This window comes from Plutella xylostella, chromosome 14, assembly GCF_932276165.1.
Source record: "Plutella xylostella chromosome 14, ilPluXylo3.1, whole genome shotgun sequence".
Classification (NCBI taxonomy): domain Eukaryota; kingdom Metazoa; phylum Arthropoda; class Insecta; order Lepidoptera; family Plutellidae; genus Plutella; species Plutella xylostella.
The window spans coordinates 10,155,673-10,177,098 of record NC_063994.1 but is presented as its reverse complement, the minus strand read 5'-3'; the positions used below and the strand labels follow the sequence as shown (position 1 = coordinate 10,177,098).

The window sequence follows — 21,426 nt, the reverse complement described above, 5'->3', positions numbered from 1 at the left end:
GGATTGTTTAGAAACAATGAGGCGTCCCTGACACGGATGTTCAATAACAAAGAAATATCTATGTAATTTTAATTAATTAAACGTAGGCACCTACTAATGCATTGATCTGTTTTTATTAACAGTTCAAACTGAATAAGTTACAGCCAAATGCATGTTGTATTCTACTCGTGCGGCCTGGTTTACATTGACATAGATTTTTGACCGGTTCTAGACGGTTTATTAGACGCCTGCATATAAAATTTCACTGTGTAACATGACCGTGACGTCACTTGAATGACCACTCGCCCCAACACTCCAACTTCCAAATTATAATGTCATTACGATCGATAGGGTTGGGGTCACGGTATGAAACTTAATTTTTGACGATTTTGCCTTATCTTTGCGTATCTTGCAAAAATCCTAGGTACTTACTATTATTCTTACATAGTTTGATAACTATATATTTTAAATACTGATAATGATATCGTCGAGTGCTCAATGTATTTAATACAAAATAAATATTATTTCTTTAGTTATGTTTTTGATAAAAGAGTAACGCAGATAGTGTATAATTCAAGGTCACCTCTGATAGTGAACGTTTTGCTATTATTAATTATTACACATGTACATACCACCTGCGCAAATTACTATAAATACATGATAAAACAATAGTTAATCAAACTAAGAAAAAAACAATTAGGTAGGTACAGTCTGGGAAAATGAAACCTGACCTCTTTCAGGTAGCATTGTCACTCTGAGAGGGGTCAGCTTTTTTGCTCCAGATTGTACCAGATAGGATAGCATGCGTATTTTTTTTAATTATACATAATTTAATTTACGAGTGTGCTCAAATGATATACTTTGAGGCGCACTAGCATAGCATGAGCATTGAGATAATATTTATATTATTCGTATAGTTTTATTACAAACAGTCTATCTATATAGGTACTCACGGTGTAATATTACCACTGGACCGGCACTAGTTGGCTATACATCAAAGGAGGTCGTTTTATTAACGACCAACCTACGCTTATGTACGGCAATTTTATTCTTTAGAGTAATAGTAAAAGGTAATCGGATCGCCAATAAAGTTTTGTTTCGTAGGTACCATTGACCATAATTTGCACTATTTAATTACTGAGTGCTTGGACTAATGTCCTAATGTCCTTTATGTAGTTTAAATTTTATGTAATAAAGACGATTTGTATTGTATTTACTGACCTACGTTTTGTTGTTACATTATCTTTATCTTGGAAACTCAAAATCTATTCGAGTTTTCCCAAGAGCAACTGGTTTGACCTACTTATATTTTCTGATTTGCTTGCGTATAACTTTATTGTTCAAAGCTCGTAACTTCACAGTAACATTGATCGTGGTCTCCACTCGAGGATTCAACTTCGGATCAACGGTTATCGGTTCTTCGGCAGATATGATCAGCCCACTTCTGATTCAGGCTAAAACGACCTTATCTTTTTAGCTCTTTGAAGAGTGACTTAATTTGTGATAGGACCTTTCAGAGAAAACCCTAAGCTCTTAAAATAGCACTTAACCGGTAAAACACCAAATCGTTACTGTCCATGTTTCTCCACCATAATGCATAAGTCATTCATTCATCACCGACAGGACGCACTGGTGAAGACTTTTGCTTTAACTTGAAGTACTTTTTTAACAACTTTTTGTGAAATTCGTACTATTTCTGTTTCAGCTCTGCCTCAAATGAATTCAAATTTCTTTAGCAAGAACCACCCTCATCATTTGCAATGTAATATGACCATAAAGATAGCTTATCTGGGACGTAAAATTGAAATTTTCATATTTAGCAGAGATCATCCATCATTATGATTTTGTTTGATAAGCTCGCGTTGATATCGGTAATCTTGGCATTAGGCTAAGCTATCTAATCTTGCAAAAAAGTACCAGGCTCCCAGCAGTGTATGGGAGGCGTAATCGCGCTCGTTTATCGTATCAATCATAATGAATCATGATTCGTGGTAGGTGTTTGATCGAACACATCTTGAAAGGTTCTGTAGCCCTAATAGCTGGACTATATCTTGTAAATAATACAAAACATAAACATAATTTAATTCCTTCCAGGACGCAAAACAATTACATAATTAACAACGCTGAAGATATTGAGTATGAAATTGAAAAATAAGTGACTGTAGAATACGTATAGGTCCTCATATTAATTAAATTTAACTTCAATAGTTTGTTTTACATAAATAACTTTCTAATCTAATACTTATGTAGGTACATGTTTTAGATTAGTTTTAGAAATTAATAGAAACTAATCATTTTAATTTACATAGTGCTTCCACAGGATATGATAAGCACAATTTTTACACATAAAATGAAGAAGCCGAGCAAATCCTTTTATTCACAAAGAAAAACAGACCATTTCGTGCAGTATAATGGGCTGTGCTTGTGCTTTGTATTAGCATTTCTATTCCACTGCCCCGGTTGCGATCGCCAAGGCTAGTGAGGTTGTGTCATTACTTTGTACAATTTTCATTTTCTTCATTGGATTATCAGGTCATTCTTCATTTAGATCAGTTCACCTTACTGTAGCGATCAGGTACGCTACCTACTACCTACCTACCAACCTTATACACATAGAAGATAGAAAGATACTTCATTAAAAAGTTGACAAGTTTCAAACAAACAAAACATCGAAATTTTATGTTACCGATGAAAGGTGCATGAAAGTGTAGGTATGATGTTCAATGTTCATCTGTTGTTAATTGGAAGCAATCAAGTATTGTAGTAATCACTCGCAAGCGAGTCACCCGCTTTCGTTGTACTTACATTAAAATTTGTACTACGTGATAGGTCGCGGGCCGTATCGTCGCATTGTAGTAATCATAACAATCAATTATCTTACAAATTTTAATAATGGATATTTTTGATAAGACTTTTTACAAGTTTTTACAATCATTTGATAAAGTTCGTTGTGCCTAACATTGGATGGAAATTTTCGGAATTACGTCTACTGTGGCGAATACACTGAAACAGTCTAATCAATGGCAATATTGGCAATGATAGACCGTACATTGTTCAATGCGAATTGAATCGAGATACTCTAGACGTTTCTTTAAATATTTGCGCAAATTAATTACATTTTATACCGATTGATGATTTGACCGTAGAAGTTGAGGGGATGTCTGAAGTTTTAAGTACTTACCTATGTTCATACTACTTCATAGGTACATATGTACCTATCTATGAATGTATCTCAGAAACTTAAGTACCTAGAGTATTTGTGTACAAAAAGTACACAACACTATGTACTTAATTTTCCAGAAGTTTTCGATGTTTTAATAATAATATTAGTATGAGCCACGTCATAAACATTCTCACTCTGGGCATGATTGGATTAAAAAACTTTATCGACTTAAATTTGTCTTGGACGCTAATCGAGACATGTCTGGGAATTTTGATTATATTTAGCTTACTTATCCATAATTTCAGTAACTTTCAAACGACCCTCAAAGTTTTCCAGGTCTTAATAGGATATTTAAAGTTAATCCAGCTCCGACTTTGATGTCAACTGAAAGAGAAACTGCCCGGTGCGTTATGTAATAAACAGGCTGTATGTATCTGTGAATCATTCGCGTAAGAGGGCTCACGTTAAACTGGTTACAAACTTTTAATCTAATAAAAAAAACTCGTCAATGGCCCGCACGTGTTTCTCCTACAGCCAGAGACACGAGACCTCACGCGCGGCTATTATCAAGTTAGCGTTAAATTCTACCTGGCCCTTATACGGACACCTTTAAAATCGTCGCGTCTCTTTTACTCCGATATAAGAATCACGCGGTAGAAAGAGATGGCAGTGGAGTGTAAGCGGTGGATGTTGTTTAAGAGCTTCGTTGTGAAATGGTCTTGGCCTTGCCGTACGGCTTCGCTAGGTGTATCCTAGCGCTATTTGTCACATACGCTATTCTCCAAACAGTTTAATGGAAGTTAATGTTGCGTCGGAATTGTTTGTGAATTAGTGAACCCAGCATTCCTGTAGCCCCAGCCTCGTCCCATAACTCCAAACTTACGCGTTAATTTTGACGAATTTCCGACGAGAAATACTTTGAAAGCGCGCGTTTGAGCCTTACTTTATACTTTATGTCCACTTAGGCCGGCTGCTCCAGTGTGGCGAAATTGATCCTTTTCTCAAATTGTCAGTCGGGGAATTTATGGTATGAAATAGGACGCTCAAGTAAGCAGTCTCATTACGCTGGGAAACTTCTAGAAGGTCAATGTGCGAAATATCACAGTCGAAAATGACAGGAAATGTCCGTCGCCCGTGATGGCATTAGATCTCAATCTAGATCCACATCGGACCGTTAGGGGCGTGAAACAATAACACTGTTGTTACGAAGATTTTACTTCGGATTCTTTCATTCATAATGAATAAGTGTGCATGGTTCTGGCCAATTCGGAGTGTGAATTGGATTAATGTTGATAAAACAGCAAAAGCGAATTAGGATTAATTTTGATTCAATCACATTTATAATAATAATTAAAGAACGATAGTGAGGAAAGCTGTGAATGAGTTGTTGTTTTTCGTGATGAATGTAACCGTGAAACTGAGTATTACTCAGTTGTAGTAGTTGCTAGGCGACAATCGCCGCCCACCCGGCCCGACGCCATATAAACTGATTTTATGTCTCCATAAAACATAAAAATCCAAAGTAATAACGTCGACTTGTGCTAAAGAAACCTATAGATCGAGTAATTTTATCTTCTGCGGTTAATGTTATTTTTGACGATAACTATTTATTTTTGTATTCCGCTTCAGTAATAGGCTTACAACCGATGACCTCATAAATATCTTTGTCACAGTTGGCCGAAATAAAACAGTAGCTGATATAAATATGAACCACTGACCTTGTAGGGCCAATATCGCAAAATTATTGAGATTAAATTAAGACATACAGTAAAAGTGATTGTTTTCCCGCTTATTACGAAATTTACATATTTATTATTAGCTAGACGTGCAAATGCCAAGTCGTACTATAATCTTCGCATTGCACACTTGGCTTATCAGAATAGGTTAATTCGAGCAACACGGCTAGCCTCGATAAGGTAATAGCTCGGTTGATGATAATTCTCATTACCTCATTATGAGTGCTCGAGGTACGGAATTCTTCATCGTTTAGACCCGGGATTCACTCCAGCTTACGAAAAATGAAAGTTGCGAAGCGCTGCTGTGGTTCTGAGCTAACAACGTCTCTATCTTGTTACATTAAAGGCGTGTTTCACAATGTCTGGATAATGGGTACCTATGGGATAAAAGGCATGCTGACTCTTGTCTTTTATCCATATTAACATGTCTTTTATCCCACAAGTAGCCATTGTCCAGACATTGTGAAACAGGCCCTAAACGTAGTGATTGCTTGACATTCGTTCGCATTTTGTCAAGCTAGAATAACCCAGGCAGGGCAAGGAGGGTTATTGTTATTACACTTGTGTTCGTATAAGAATAACCTTTCAGCTGCCTCCTAAAGGTCACTCACTGCCTTCCGGTGTCCACGGCCCTATTTGGTTATGTAACGGCAGTTACTTTATATGTAGATATACTTAGTGTAGTCAGGAAAGAAAAGGTTAAATTCGGGTATGATACTGTACTAGTGTAGTTTACTTTAAGATAGCGGTAGTAAGCGTTATTCCTGTTGCACAACTAAGAGGTAAAAAAGTTATATCTTTCCCCAATTAATAGATCTCATAGCCTACCTAATATAGTAAATAGACTAGAAAATGCCACAGGGCTTTACCGAAACAGCTTCATCGGTTATAGTATTAGCAAGAGACCTGTTTGTTTACTGGCTGGGTAATGAATAGAAGGCGATCACGCGATGGTATTGGGCCGATCGACCACGTTGTATCTTTGTTGTGGAGGTTTCCGACAATAGTATAGATTTATTTTGAAATGATAAATTAAAATACTGTAAAAAATATTATACGAGTAAGTAAGTATACCTATATGAAAATTAAATTGAGAATCAAGAATTATTGTCTCACAGCTTGAAACAGTAGTAACTTCATGGTTATGTGTGTCAGGACACAGGCAATACAGGCTTTGTAAAGTTTCGTAGGCTTTGTAAAGTTTCTAAATATTAAGCAACGGGGTTGAAGGTGAACTAATAGCCATACAGGATGGCAAAGCGGATGCAGCCGAGATAGTTATAATAGTAGCAAGAACTAAATAACACAATTTACCAACATTACAATAACAAGGAAATTCATTTGTTAAACTAGTTTCCTTCCAGGCAAACAAATTCGGCATCCAATTTGGCAAGCAATATTTTTAAACCTTATGTTCCATAATTGCAGTTCCATTGTTAGAGCAAACGCTCTCTGGCAATGGAGATATTAAAAATTTCCTAGCTAAAATTTCGTATTTGCCGATAACTTGCTAACTGCTACCGTATTATCTCTGACACAAAATCCATAAAGCGGCGGCGGCGGCGTCGCTCGCCTGTCAGACTTCCGTCAGATTCTCACAAACTTGTAACTACGTCAGATTTGACAAGCTGGCGACGCGACGCTGCTTAAGATTTTTTTATTAGGCCCGGGTCTCCTATTACGCGCCGCAGGTCGCGTCCAGCGTCACGCCGTAGGCCGCATCACGATGCTCACTATAGAAATGTACTGATGCGGTCTCCCTCACACGCCGACGTTGTCGCGTAGATGTAATGAGCATCGTGTCGCGGCCTACGGCGAGACGCTGGACGCGATCTACGGCGCGTAATAGGAGACCCGGGCCTTACTAATGTTCGGTGGTGGTAACCCCATTGGATATTTGTGCAGTATGCCTTGCCCACTCCCGTGACCCCTTTCATTTAGATATGAAATCTGGCCTTGCCAGCGACAGGGCGGACCTATAGACAGAAAACTAGGCGTTTCCAGTGACGCATCGTCTCGTCTTGGCTAAGAGTCTGCTAAATTTATACTTAGCGCTAAAGTAAACTAAACTGACAATAACGGCTTGACCGGAACAGCTTCAGCTGTTATATTATGTATCAGCAACTGTTGTTAAACGACGATGTGTGACGTCACTACTCGATCATTATTATTTAATTCTTTATTCATAATTATAACATTTATAAATTTGTACACTAACTTATTGCTAGTATCATTCTATTTATCTGCATCATGTTGTCGATCACCATGCCATGCATGTCGCTAGCCGCCAAATGAATCCCATAGAAATACATAGAAACCTGGATGAGATATTGCGACTCGTGTCATCTGCTGCAACCTCCTCTATCTGCGGCCATTTAGCACCTTTAGGGTACAGGTCTTCAGTGCCTGGTCAGTATTAGGTAATGATTATCCATAGTGGACATAGGATTCTTCGAATATGAGTTCAGATCCTTGCCAGTAGAGGTCCCCCAATCCTGTGTACAATTTAGCCAGTTGCGCTATTCGCAAGAAAATACGATGAATAATAAGATGTATGTTACTTTGCTAGAAGTGCAGAATTACTGTTTAGTAGACTCTCCCCTGTTTAGCCTAATGGCCTGGCGTGGCCTGAGCTGTGATTCATTTGAGTACACAAAATTCTCTTTCGTGCAACTCTGCCGCACCACATCATTATGTTTTTTCAGTAAGCAAACTATTCGTCCAGATAAAAGAAATTGGTTTTTATTGAAGCGGTAAATAGATCAAAGGCTTTTTGAGCGTATATCATTATTAATAGTGATAAGATAATAAACGGAGCCCATACTGACTCTGGCCGATCGTTGCTCCTTATTGATTAGAATGGAAATGCAAATAAAGTATATTTAATAAATATGTAGTAATAATATTTATATTAAAAATACTGTTTTTTATGTTTCTGTGACATAGGTACGTATAGCTTGTTATAGCTAGACTAGGGTTGTCTAACAATCACTTATTCATACAGTGAATTTTGAAGCTGCAATTAACAAAATAACTATTAATATAATCTAATACCTAGTTTATGCCCTACAGTCCGCCTATATCACGCCGAGGCGCCACAGTACTTCCATTATCCAATAGGCTTCCATTACCCGATGACAAGGCCGTCTATGGCTAATTCAAATCCGATCTAGCCACATTATTGTCCCTCCATACAAGGGAGTAGTGCTTCTAATGTGTAAACGATATAACGTAAAATCGCTTGTAGGGCAAAGCAATCAGTTTATTCAGTGCTTTATGTCACTGTACTAACAATATCGTAGTCTTTCCTTTGTACAGTAGGTTATACAGGGTGTTGCGAAAAGGGTATACTTACTAAGCCGAAAGGGGGTGATTCTGAACAACTTTTGTTCTACGAGTTTTGAAAAACCCATTTTGCAACAATACGTATAATGCACAGTGCTTTCAGGATAAAAACTCGGACGTTAGCTGAATTCTAAGCTAAATCCCTGAAAAATGTACCGACGGTTATTTTCTTATTGTATGTAAAAACCAATAAATTACCATTTTATTCAGTGTGTCTTTTTATCCGTCTTCTAAAAATGGGTTATCATCTTCAGGGAATAAAAGAAGTAAGGATTTAAATAAAAGACCCTTAGTATGCCTAAACATTTCAATACACTGCGAAATGCGCGGTAAGAACTTATTTATTTGAAATACTTCATTTAGTGCTAAAGTATCCTCCTTCTTATCGTGTCTGTGAAGAAAACTAGACTTTGTCTGGGTTTGTCACCGCGGTGAAAGGATTAACCACTATTTTATTGCACAAATAAAAACAAGTGTACAAAGGGTGGACTTGCTATAAGCACTTTCTACCAGTCAACCCACGGGAGGTGCAAGAAAAACTTTAAAACTGTCTAATTGTACTAATTAATGATAACTAAGAGCTTACGAATAAATGATACTCTTTGACCGCCATAGTACGGTTAATGCGTTCATTGACGCCGAAATATAAATAACAGTTTTATTTTAGCTTCATGTGTTTGAATAAAATGCTGCATTGTAAATATAGGAATGATAGTCGTGACCTGAATCGTCGTTTTTGGTATCACGAGTGCAGATGATAGATATTCAATGGGTACCTAACCTAGATGGCAAAATGACCAAAACCAGCTAGCTATTGGAACACCCAGGCTGGCTGCCCCAATTTATACTGCTGAGCTAGCTAGGCTGGATGATCTGCAAATAAGGGGAGACGTAGAAAGGTTCCACTCTAGGTATAGGAATTTGAAACTAGTGATATGTTTTTATTACAATATCATTGCTTTAACTTTTTTTTTTACTATAATAAAGCGATGTAAAACTATTGAATAAGATAAGAATATAAAAAAATACATGCATATTCCCTAATTGTAGTCCAGAGACCCTTGCCTTCCTGTAAGACGCATCGCCCTGCGCATCGCACGCCTGCATGTGATGTAGATAGTTATTTCGATTAGGCTTAAGTATATGTTTTGTATATTTTAGACCTCAGTCATTTGAATATTTTAATATTATCGGAAGAAATTAACTTTTCAATAGTAAAGTAAGTATTTAATACGGATGTTACTTTTGAATGGTAGCTTGGTTTTGGGCATTATGCTATGTTGAATCCCAAAACCTATTCAACACACAAACATATCGGAGGAAACTCATCGATCATACATATTATATTTTGCACTCACTATTTATATAAAACGATCATTTATCAAAGCTCGTATTTACTCAGTAAGTACTTCAATAAATCAATTTTGAAACCTTGTCTCACTCAAGATCCATTGACATGTTGTTCCCTCTGGAATCAATCCATCGCTGGCCAAGTACGAGTATAGTGAAGGAAATATACAAATTATTATTATGTTTTATGATATTATTTTTATTATGTCTTTTTAATTTCCCTCGAGGTTGTGCCACGAGCATAAATGTGCTGTTTTACATTGCATTGTGTATAAATAGCACAGATAATAATATGAAGATAAATTAGTCAATTATGTCTAATTTATTTACATTATTAGTACTCAGTGACTGTGCAATATGATGTACTTGCCGCTATTCATAGCTATTCGATTTATCTCCCACTCATGTATTGGCATGGCACACTTTGAACTGAATTGGTAGAAGAATTGATAGTGGAATACGCACAATAGCTGGTACACTAGATTCCATTATAGGTACTCCAAATTTAACTATTATGGCGCTAGAATTAAGGACTACATAAATGTGTTTGTCCCTACCGCACTATACTCTGATAACGTGATTAGTGTGGGTGCTACAAATAAGAAACATAAGTGGAGGTCATCCATTTATATCCCTCGGCCCACGTGGCGGGTGAAAGTGGAATCTTTGTGCGTATTTCATTGCGAACTTTCTGTAGCCAATAATTCCGAGAATTCGACAATTAGGTATGTTTATTTGTCGTTCTTACTGGAATGCCCAAGATTTATCGTTTTCCGTGACGTCAGTTCATTCAAAGCTACGATGAATCTCATTCTAGGAGTCCTCTAGTCTACATCCTGAAACATCTGCGAAATATTTTCAAAAAGCTGCTGAGCAGATTTAGATTCTTGTGCTTTCGTTAAAACGTCTTCTATTCTGAAGAAGCTACTTACCAGCCGTAGACTTACTGCATCATTGTGCCCAATAATTTTTTTTAGATCTGTACCTTGAATATCTTTGCTTCCGCCTACATTCTCTCAATTCTTCGTCCTCAAATATTCACAATTCCCAGTGCATCACGCGGCCCGTGGCTCGGTGCAGTCAATAAACTCATTTATCTTTACGACTCGTCACTTCACTGCTCCATGGATAGCTGGTTGACATGCTTTTAATATTCTACAACCTTTAGGTGACTGAACAAGAGGGCAGTTCAAAAGTTCATTTGAATAAGCGAGCGATTTGTATAAATAATAATTAACTAGGTATTTATAAAATATTTATTCAAGCACCTGTTCAAAAGCCAGGGCTGTATAAAACCATTTATTGAATACTAGCTGTTCCCGCGCGCTTCGCTGCGCCTAAAAAGTTTTCCCGTGGAAATTCCGGGATAAAAAGTAGCCTATGTTCTTTCCCAGGGTCTAGACCGTATGTATACCAAATTTCATTCAAATCCGTTCAGTAGTTTTCGCGTGAAAGAGTAACAGACAGACACAGTTACTTTTATTTATTTATATAAGGTTACACCAACAGGATAGCATACATACAGGTTATAATATTATTTTATACAATAATTGTTCACGTACGTACCCCAATTTCTTTCGCATTTATAATATTAGTTAGGATGTATACCTAAGAACTACAGCATAGAAATTTTTATCATATTCGCCAAACATTCTTCCGGTTCGCAATTAAAATAAAATATAGTAAATAAACGGATTTGGAGCGGATATAATCCGGTCATTAGTCGGCTGATGCTGATAGTGCGATGTGCCCTTGCGGCGGCGGATTGCTGAATATGGATGAGTTGCGACCGTCACCAGCTATGTAATATCAAAATGGGTATAGAAGGACTAAGCCACAGCTGCAACGGTTAGCGCTTAGGGAGTAGATATTGCTTTTAAGACCTGTCTGCTTTTGGGTCTTGGATGTGCCTGACAAAACTTTATTTCAGTTTGTCTTGTAGATTCCTACTAATAACCTCTTCTTTTCTTTTCAGGTAAGTGACTGAAAACGCCACTCCATCTATCATGATCTCATCGCGGTAAGTATTCGATAAAATGAAACTTACACACTTTTGTAATGATGAAAGGACAATATAGACTAGCTCAACAATCAAGGGTGCACCTCACATCATTCCCTGCGTGCCCTTACCTTACATCTGTATGCAGATGGAGCTTATAACCGTTACCGGCGTATTATTTGAAGCAACTTTGTCGTTAGCAGTCGACACGACACGAAGAAGAATAGTACTCGGTGTTAGCGTTAATGAAGTAAGGAGGTCAAACAAACAACTTGATATCTTGATGAAATGGCGTTTCCTTACAGCGTTTGCTGCGATTGCGTTACTTAACACTTTCATTACAATTTGATATTTGTTTGCATTCATGAGTTAGTATTTTGTATACAATACCATCATTTAAATTTTAATTGTTTAGAATGTGACTCCCTATACAGTGTGTGATTCTCATGTTCGTTTGTTAGAACAATAATCTTTTTATAGTTATTGACTGCAGTGCAAAGGTCAGGAGGGCTACTCTATACTGACGAAAAACGAACTAACGAGAGGTGTCGTGCAAGCTGCACGTTTAACACAACGAGATAGGGTCGTGGCTCGCGCAGCAGCGCTCTGAAACTTAGTTTTTCGTCATATAGAGTGACCCCCCAGAGCCGGGCGTATACTGTGAAGATGATAAGTGTTTATCGTCATGAATTCACAACTTTTTGTGTTGTTCACGCGTTTAATCGATTGTGTTTAGTTAATAGGAAAATTTATGATTTTTTTGTGCGATACCTACGTAGGTAGTTGTTACGTTTGTTAAAAACATCCAAACATTAGTACAAGGAAAAAGATGAGATCCTCATACTTCAAAACAAAATTAAGTCAAAACCAGTCAAAACATAAATAAAACAGTGATAGACACTTTCGGAAGTACCTTCATAACACAGACACTATGATATGCTACATATAAATATCAGAGTGTCTGTGTTACGTACTTCCGAATTCAAATCTATAAAACTCCTCTTTCTGAATAATAATCGCATAAAATAGAAATACGAAGTCATATTTACACATGGAAAGTTGTACCGTCGCGTCGTAGTAACGTATGGTAACGGCAGCTGCCTTGACATTGGATATTGATTTTATTAACCGAACTGTGTGTCGAGCTCCGTAGATACTGATGTTGTGTTGCAACCGCGACCGCACTTAGTTGTCTCTGCTTACATATTACACTCACGGGCAATGAAAAAGTTCCACTCACAAAATACCGACACCAAACGACGCCAATTTTTTCAAAGATTTAATTTAAAATTGGAACAAAATGTTACAATTTTTTGTTGGTAATATCCTGAGGCTCTATTAAATGTACTTCAATGTTGCAGAAGACGTCATTAAGCTAGCCTTTTCCGTTTAGAAGTAATCTGGTGCCTTTCTCAGTGGAACCATTTCATTGCCCGTTAGTGTATTATTATGGTTGCTGTAGGGTTCAAAATGTTTGTCTCCCAAAAGGGATGGCAAATACGACGGTTTTCTGCATCATCGAGGCAGGTTACTTGGCGTTTCTGAATATTGTTTGGTTTTCATATATCCAAGACATGCTATTATTAAAATGAGAATAGCTTTTAATTACTTTTAACTATATAACGTAGATACTTACATAAGATAAGGTTTATAAACACACGGTAAGACGCCTTGTAATAATACTCCTTTGTAGGGTAGGTAGAAGAGCATTGGTGCTAAAGGCAAACCTAGCTTTCGTTACAGCACATAAATTGTTTAAAAAATGGCCGAGAAAAATATATTATGTCGGAAGCATTTGTGTGATGCTAATGGGATTTCATGCGGCTGACAGCCTGCTTGGCTGGTTAGTTATTATCCGCATAGTTTTTATGTAATTTCTCTCATGCCATGATCAGATTATTTCTGCTGTGTTAATTAAATTTGTACGGTTTTACGGTAAATAATTCTTAACAACTTTTGATTAATTGACGCTCTGAGCCCAGCCCCTTTCAGCTTATTATCCCACCTATACGACCCTATTTAGTATAACTAGTATAAATAGGCGTAAGATTTATCTTTAATGTTTCTCGATTTAACCCATATAGTCAAAAATAAGTTAACCGGGATAAAGTAATTTTCATCAACTACATGATATAAGTTCCTTGAATAGGTGATAGTTCACGATCACCGAGTTAAAAGCTAAGGTGAGTAGACAGCACCAATAAATGCGGAATGTTTAATCAATACTCTGATCTAGACTGCTATGTAGGTGCCTAACTGCCTGGTGCTCGGGGGCTTATTCCAGTCTACTATTGATTTAATCCGATGCAATCTTGGCTGAATAATGTATTCTATCGGTCACCTACAATCTTCGCCGGGGTCTGATGCTGATATTTTTATCTAACTCGATCAGGTCTGTCACATCAATTGCTGATTGGCCAATCGCAATCACAAAAATAACAGTTTTTATGCCGAAAATAATAAAAGTTTCCCCAGTTCAGTTTGGCAGTCTAGAATAGGGCTTGATTTCGTAGTTAAATTTTACTACGTTCAATCGAACACCCGGTTCGGGACTTCCTTTATTACAAATGGAACTTTATCACCCACGAATTACAGTCCCGATTTGATTTGCAAAACGAAGACGACGATGACTGCGATATTAAAGAATCAATATGGAGTAAGCACTTACACAGCCCTTACTAAATGGAAAATAACTTATTTTAAATTTAGGGTATAAAATTGATTGAGCAGTCATAATTTCAAAGATCCAGAGACTAGTAATACAAATTCTACTCGATTCAATTTTAAAAATGTTGGTCGAATTGTAGGCAGGGCAGGCAGGTATGTCGAACAGTTCTTAATAATATATAATAACAGATAAGTATGTAAGTACATAAAGAATACCGCATTATCATTGTTGTAAACGAAAGGCAAAAGCAAATATGTAACAGTTATTACACGCTCTTATCTGAAAATGTAAACCACAGGGAAGAGGTGTGAATACTACCAACTCCTCAAATAACCTTCGACCCTCAGTCAAAGAAAAAGAGAAACTTGTGTTAGAAATAGCTAATATTATGCAAATGATCTAGCAACAGAAATCCTTGCCGTGCGACTTTATTATAATATTTTCTTTCTTTTGTTCTATCTCTGTTCTGTATTTCATTATTTCATTTATAATGTGTATGGGTTGGCAGTGGAACTATTCTGTATCATGATCTTAAAAATAATGCAAGGGTCATCATGTTGCAAAGTTAGGTTCCATCAACCTCAATGGTAAAAAAAAAAAACGAAAACGGCAGCCATCGCAAGAGCGGAATGGCGAGGCCTTCTGTGTGATGGAGTAGCTCACCACGACGAAGCCTGGCTCGATGGCTTAAGGCAGAAAAGACTTCATGCAGTTCAAGAACCGTCTGCAGACTCACGCTATACTTGTGATCTCTGTGGCAGAAGGTGTCGAGCTGCAATCGGACTCTACAGCCATAGAAAAAGATGCGCGCAATGCACAAACCTCTTCCCATCGAATGGATTGACGCTGCAACTATCTTCTGATCAAGATGTCGTGGCCAATGATGATGAGATTGACTTTCGCTACCCATCGATACAGAAAAAAAACTTGTTAACATAACAAGCATTTTTTACGTTAAAAAAAGGTGCATTTATTTGTCGACTTCTATACAACTTCGCTATATAGCCTCGCTCTACAGAATTGCATATCAAATATACACGTGTCATACGAACTATGTGCGAATACTTCTCTGCTATACCGATACATACAGTCACACAACAGTACACAGTATATCGGCGCGCCGCTGTACTGAAACATATTGAATTCCAAACCGCTGTTGCCTCAGATATCAATGGCCAGTGGTCGCCATTCAATGGACACCACTGAATAGTTTAGTTACCAAATTGTACATAGATTGAACTCAATATCGAGCATACACGTAGGTATGGAAAAAAAATTAGGTATGTAAGCCGAAAGGGTTCTTGAGTTATTATTTATAACATCTGATAATAATAATAAAAAGTTACGTTCGTTGTTGGTAATGTACTCAATCAATGATATTTTAAGTTTTGTTTCACTATTTCCTAAAAAAAAACCAGTATTTTTTTGCCTTCACATGTTATGTAGTCCAGTCAAGGAATGAGGTGTAGAGTGCGTGAGCAGGTAACTAAGCGATTCCTTCAGAAACTTGTTCAGGGGGCTTAGGTGGTTAACATACCAAAAGTCCTGGCTCCTAGGTGATGAGCGGGGGGGAGGAGGGGGGGATAAAGGTACGAATTTTTGGTTTTTTGCTAATATCTCAAAAACAGTGCATCGGAGACAAATATTATGAACTAAGAAAATGGAGCTCTTAAAATTATCTAAAACTTTTATACCATATGTTTTTTTCTAATTCCTAACCGTTTTCGAGCCTCGGAAAAAGTTGAAATTTACAAGAAAAATGTATTCATGTCAAAAAAATTATAAACATTGCATCATATTGTCTTAACCTACCTATTCATAAACGAAAAAAATGAAGAGGAAAGAAGTTGTAGATTTTTTTATTCCCTTTGAGAATATATTACATATGCTGGTTAATGTCCAACCCGCCTAAAGTTAGAGCTATTTTAAACTTGCATTTTGGTAAAGTCACTGACACAGCTCACCGAATTAGTAAGCTTAAGTGTGAGTAAAATAGCTGTACCTTTAGGTGGGTTGAACGTTAACCAGCATATGTGTATATATTCTAAAAGGGAATTTAAAAATGTACAACTTCTTTTCTATTAATTTTTTTCATTTATGAATAGGTTTAGACAATATGATGAAAAGTTTATGAATGTTTTGACATGAATACATTTCTCTTGTAAATTTCAACTTTTTCCGAGGGTAATAGCTCGAAAACGGTTAGGAATCAGAAAAAAACATATGATATAAAAGTTTTAGATAATTTTAAGAACTTAATTTCATTAGTTGAAAATATTTCTCTCCGATGCACCGTTTTCGAGATATAAGCTAAAAACCAGAAATTCGTACCTTTGTCCCCCCCTCCTCCCCCCCGCTCATCACCTAGGAGCCAGGACTTTTGGTATGTTAACAACCTAAGCCCCCTGAACAAGATTCTGAAGGAATCGCTTAGTTACCTGCTCACGCACTCTACACCTCATTTGGACTCATTTATTGACTGGACTAATGGGTGAAGTTACAAGTCAGATGCGGCTTATCTTGTTGCGCAACTAGGGCAGAAGGCTAATGCGATTAACATGACATGATGATGAACAAATAATGCATTAATTAGAAAGGTACTGTTCATTCAGTGGATAACTGGATCTGGTTCAAACACTGAGGAAGAAGAGTAATAACAATAACATCAATTAGACTTCGGAATGGTTAGGTCAGCTTTACTCTTGCTTCAGCGCTAATTTCTGATTGTTAGCTTCTTCTTCTTCTTCTTCAGCCTATAGCAGCCTACTGCTGGAAGTACGACTATCCCAAAGCACGCTTCCATTCATCGTCATAAATGAATCATAGCTTGTTAGTACATAAATATAATCTCAATTTTAGTGTTTTATACTCATAGATAAATCGATAACAATGAATTTAATGATTCCTTGGAACAGAGCATTTAAGTGTTTACTACGAGGTAGCAAATGTAAACATAACATTATGTGCACGCACGCAACTCAAATCAGCTTACAAGTGCATGTAATTATACTGCACATTTTCTGGGTCATTGCTTCCTTGAAGAAACTTATAATTTATGTAGTTGTATTGTTTGAACTGTAGCTGTTTTATTTGATTGGTTTCATACCTGCTCTGATCACTCAGTAGTTTGTAATTATATTATTATTTCATGTATTTATTGGCTTAACTGAGAATAATAACGCTGGTTAAGTATTGCCTGGGACGTTGTTTGTAGCGATCTTTGGGAGAGGGCTATTTCCAGCATTTAGACCGATATGCTTGTTTATTCATTTGAAACAGTAAGGTCTATTCAGACATAAACGAGTCTACTATATTTATGCTGAGTTATGTCACATCACTCTCTCCGTATCACTACCACGACTGCTCGACAGCAATGCCACTTAGATCTGAACAGAGATTTACCTGTTTCATCTAGGCTTCCAAATGAGGCAATGATAAACAAGGCTGCATACCTGCATACAGCCTGCATACGACAGTAACATTATGTTCGTTCGTAATATGTCAAGTGCAGGGCATGATTCACCGGTGTGACGCGAAGGGCGCTCATTCATACCGCATTCCTTGCCTTCCTGAGTGGAGACGGCTGTTTGAATAAGTATATTTGTCTGCGGAAGTGCTGGTCCCCATAGGATGTCAGTTTGGAACTGGATCCGTTTTCCTTTTGATTCTATTTTGTTTCTTTTAGTGAATTTGAATGCAATATTTCATAGAATACTGTATTTCTCTTGATTCAGGCTGCTCAGTCCATTAATTTCTATGTCTCATGCTTCGTATGTGTGATGCCATACGATGTAAATGACCCTTACAATCGGCATCTGTAGGTACAGTATTGTGCAAATTAATGTGAACACGAGTGAAAATTTGAAATAAATACATTTATTAGTTCTAGAATAAAAAAACCAGGGATATATTAATACAATTTAAGTTGTTTTAATACAAAATGTGTCTTCCTTGGCATTAATAACTTCTTCAAAACGTTTTGGCATAGCATCGTCATGATTTTAACAGTTTTCTGATATTTACTGGTCTAAAAAACTTGTATGGATTACAGCCTCAATCATTTTAGTTTTTGTTGTGCAATCCGCTTTACGAAGTCTAACTTTCACGATGGCCCACTTATTTTCAATGGGATTAAGTGCCGGTGAGTTCTCTGGCCATCCAAAGGCATGATATCTTGTTGTCCTTGAAATATTTCCGCATAATCTTGGACACGTGGAATGGAGCCGAATTTTGTTGAAAAACTTATTGACCGTTAGCATCAACTTTTCTCAGTTTGGGGCTGTTTTTCTTATATAGGTACCGGATGACTTGTGCCCATCGAAGGGATGATGGACTCGATAAAATACAGTGACTTGCTAGAACGGAGATTAGAAGTTGAACTAAGAAAATTTGATGATAACGGTCAATAAGTTTTTCAAAAAAATTCGGCTCCATTCCACGTGTCCAAGATTATCCTTAAATATTTCAAGGACAACAAGATATCATGCCGTTGGATCGCCAGATAACTCACCGGCACTTAATCCCATTGAAAATAAGTGGGCCATCGTGAAAGTTAGACTTCGTAAAACGGATTGCACAACAAAAACTAAAATGATTGAGGCTGTAATTCATACAAGTTTTTTAGACCAGTAAATATCAGAAAACTGGTAAAACCTTGTCGATTCTATACCAAAACGTTTTGAAGAAGTTATACAAGCCAAGGAAGACACATTTTGTAATAAAACAACTTAAATTGTATTAATATATCTCTGGTTTTTTTATTCTAGAACTAATAAATGTATTTTTTTCAAATTTTCACTTGTGTTCACATTAATTTGCACAATACTGTATATTGACCCTTTTATTGATCCATAGACTTTGTCCTCAGTAGGCTGACGGAGTTTGCCTACTGGGAACGGAGCCTTACGATCAACTTCAAACGTATGTGAATACAAAGTCATTTATAGAGTTACAGCATCTCCAAGCGAACACAGGACTTGTTATTCTAAAACCGGTAAACAAATAGAGCACGCGGCGCGTCCTAACAGCTGGTGACCTGTATGAAGCCCCCAGGTGACGGCTATTTATACTCCCATCCGGTCTCGGTACACTTGTGTCGGGGTTGTACTGCTGTACTTGCATCTTGCGAGCGCGCTAGAGATGCCCACTGGTTTCAAAGTCATGGTACAGTCAGCTTCAGAAGTGTATACAATTTTGTATATTTAGAGAGAGGAGGAAGAGGGTGACAGAAGAGGCGGTCGAGTTATTATTTTTCTTTTTAGATATTTCGTTGTTGATAGACTGTAATTAATTGGTTATTAGAAGAGGTTCCTCTGTATAATTATCCTTCTAGATATCGTTAAATGGCCTTGATTTCTGTAAATAATGTGATATTGATATAAATGATACATAAGTTCTCGTAATTATATAGCCTAGGATTTGCTCGTGTTTGTTCTGATTAGACTTATCTAAAAAGCTAAGACCTCTTTCCGTACATATTCTAGTTTTATTTACGAAAGATCAGGAATGCAGAATCTAATAAAATTATCAGTGTTGCATTGCAGTGTCGTGTTTTTTACATCGTTGTTGTTAACAATAGGCGAATATTGCTTTTTATTTTTAGCTAAGTTAATGCTCTCTAGGATATAATTATATTTCTACAGAGGTTCCGCTTGTAACTAAGAAGATAAATAATAAGACAGGATTGATATTCGATTCTACTTTACAATTCGCTGTAGGTACTTGTTCGTAACTACATATTATAAAGTCACCCAGTCAGCGCCGCCACTATTTTCCATAGTGTTTAAACATTATTTTGTGCCCTAAAGTAAAATACAATGTAAATAACTGTAATAAACCGATATTTAAATGCCAGCTCAGTATAGCAGTGCCCCATAACCCATAACCTTAGCGAGAAACAAATATATGGAAAGTTCCTCTCATTGAATGTCAAAGTATCAACACGCCTATACTACGAGTAAAGGTTTCCAAGTTCACTGTGAACCAACGTTTATGTGTAAAATACACAGTCATCCGTGATTTTTTGTTTATTTTGTGAATTATTATTGATGATGGAAGATATTTTTATACATAGGTATTTATATTTAACTGCCCTGTCTAATTTTAGATATTTGCCGATTTTTTTTATACATATTTATATTTAACTGCTTTTGGTCGAAAGTTAGATGCTTGCTTTAACAACCAGAGGTCCCACATTCGATCCGCGGGGACTATATTCTACTCCCGCGCAAATGGCTTATCTCAACTAGATTGACCATAAGAGATGAGAAAATTGGCCAGAGGAAAATTATTATGTACTTAATTTTCGTATACATTTCGCCGATTAGTTTTAGAAGATGGCACAGTGTTGACTCCCGAATAAGTCGTAAGTTGGCGCAGTGCCGAGACGAAACGTGACAAAAACGTGACTTGACATAGCGATAAAAACAGACGATTTAACGGCTAATTGCTCCGTAATACAGCACAATTACTAATGTCTCAATTATTGATCTCGTGCTGTTACGTAGAAGGCAAAGAAAGGAAATTATTGACGGTCTGGGAACTTCTCTTCCAAGAATTACATTGAAATCTATTTTCGAAGAATTTTCTTTTTATAATAATTGTACAGGAAAACTTTTGACTCAGCTTGTAAATTATAATTAGGAGGCTAGGACTAGGGCTAAACTAAAACCCTTCATTGGAAGGGAGACTGTGCCCCAGCACTGTTGGGCCAGCAGTCTTACTGCACGTGATGGGTTGTGATGATGATTCTAAAACACCTTAGACTTGTACGAGTATCATTACATTAATAATCCCCGCTTGAGCTCCGCGGCGGCCAATCACGCGAGTGTTCGAGATGGAAATAATTCGCGTCTACAGTCTAGGTGCGAACGGAGGCGGTGGAGAGTAGCCAAGCGTGTGTCACACGAGGGTCACTCTATACTGACGAAAAACTAACGAACCAGAGCTATCGTGTCTACACGTTTAACACAACGAGATGGAGTCGTGGCTCGCGCAACATCGCTCCGAAACTTCGTTTGTCGTCATATAGAGTGACCCTCCTTGTGTGAATGGATAGCGGCACTTACTGCAGTCGTGCTCAACATCTGTCTTTTGACCCGCATAATGTTATTCTTAAATATTCAGAGGTATTTCCGTCAGTATATTTGGCTATAATATAGAATACGGCACGTCGTCGTCGTCGCAC

At 37.2% G+C, this 21,426-nt stretch overlaps 1 protein-coding gene across 6 annotated transcripts in view; it reads left to right on the top strand.

The window, feature by feature from the left end:
- The window catches only part of LOC105381381 (putative oxidoreductase GLYR1 homolog), a 69,598-nt gene that overhangs the window by 17,513 nt on the left and 30,659 nt on the right, over nt 1-21,426 (top strand). The gene's annotated exons all lie outside the window — the stretch shown is intronic.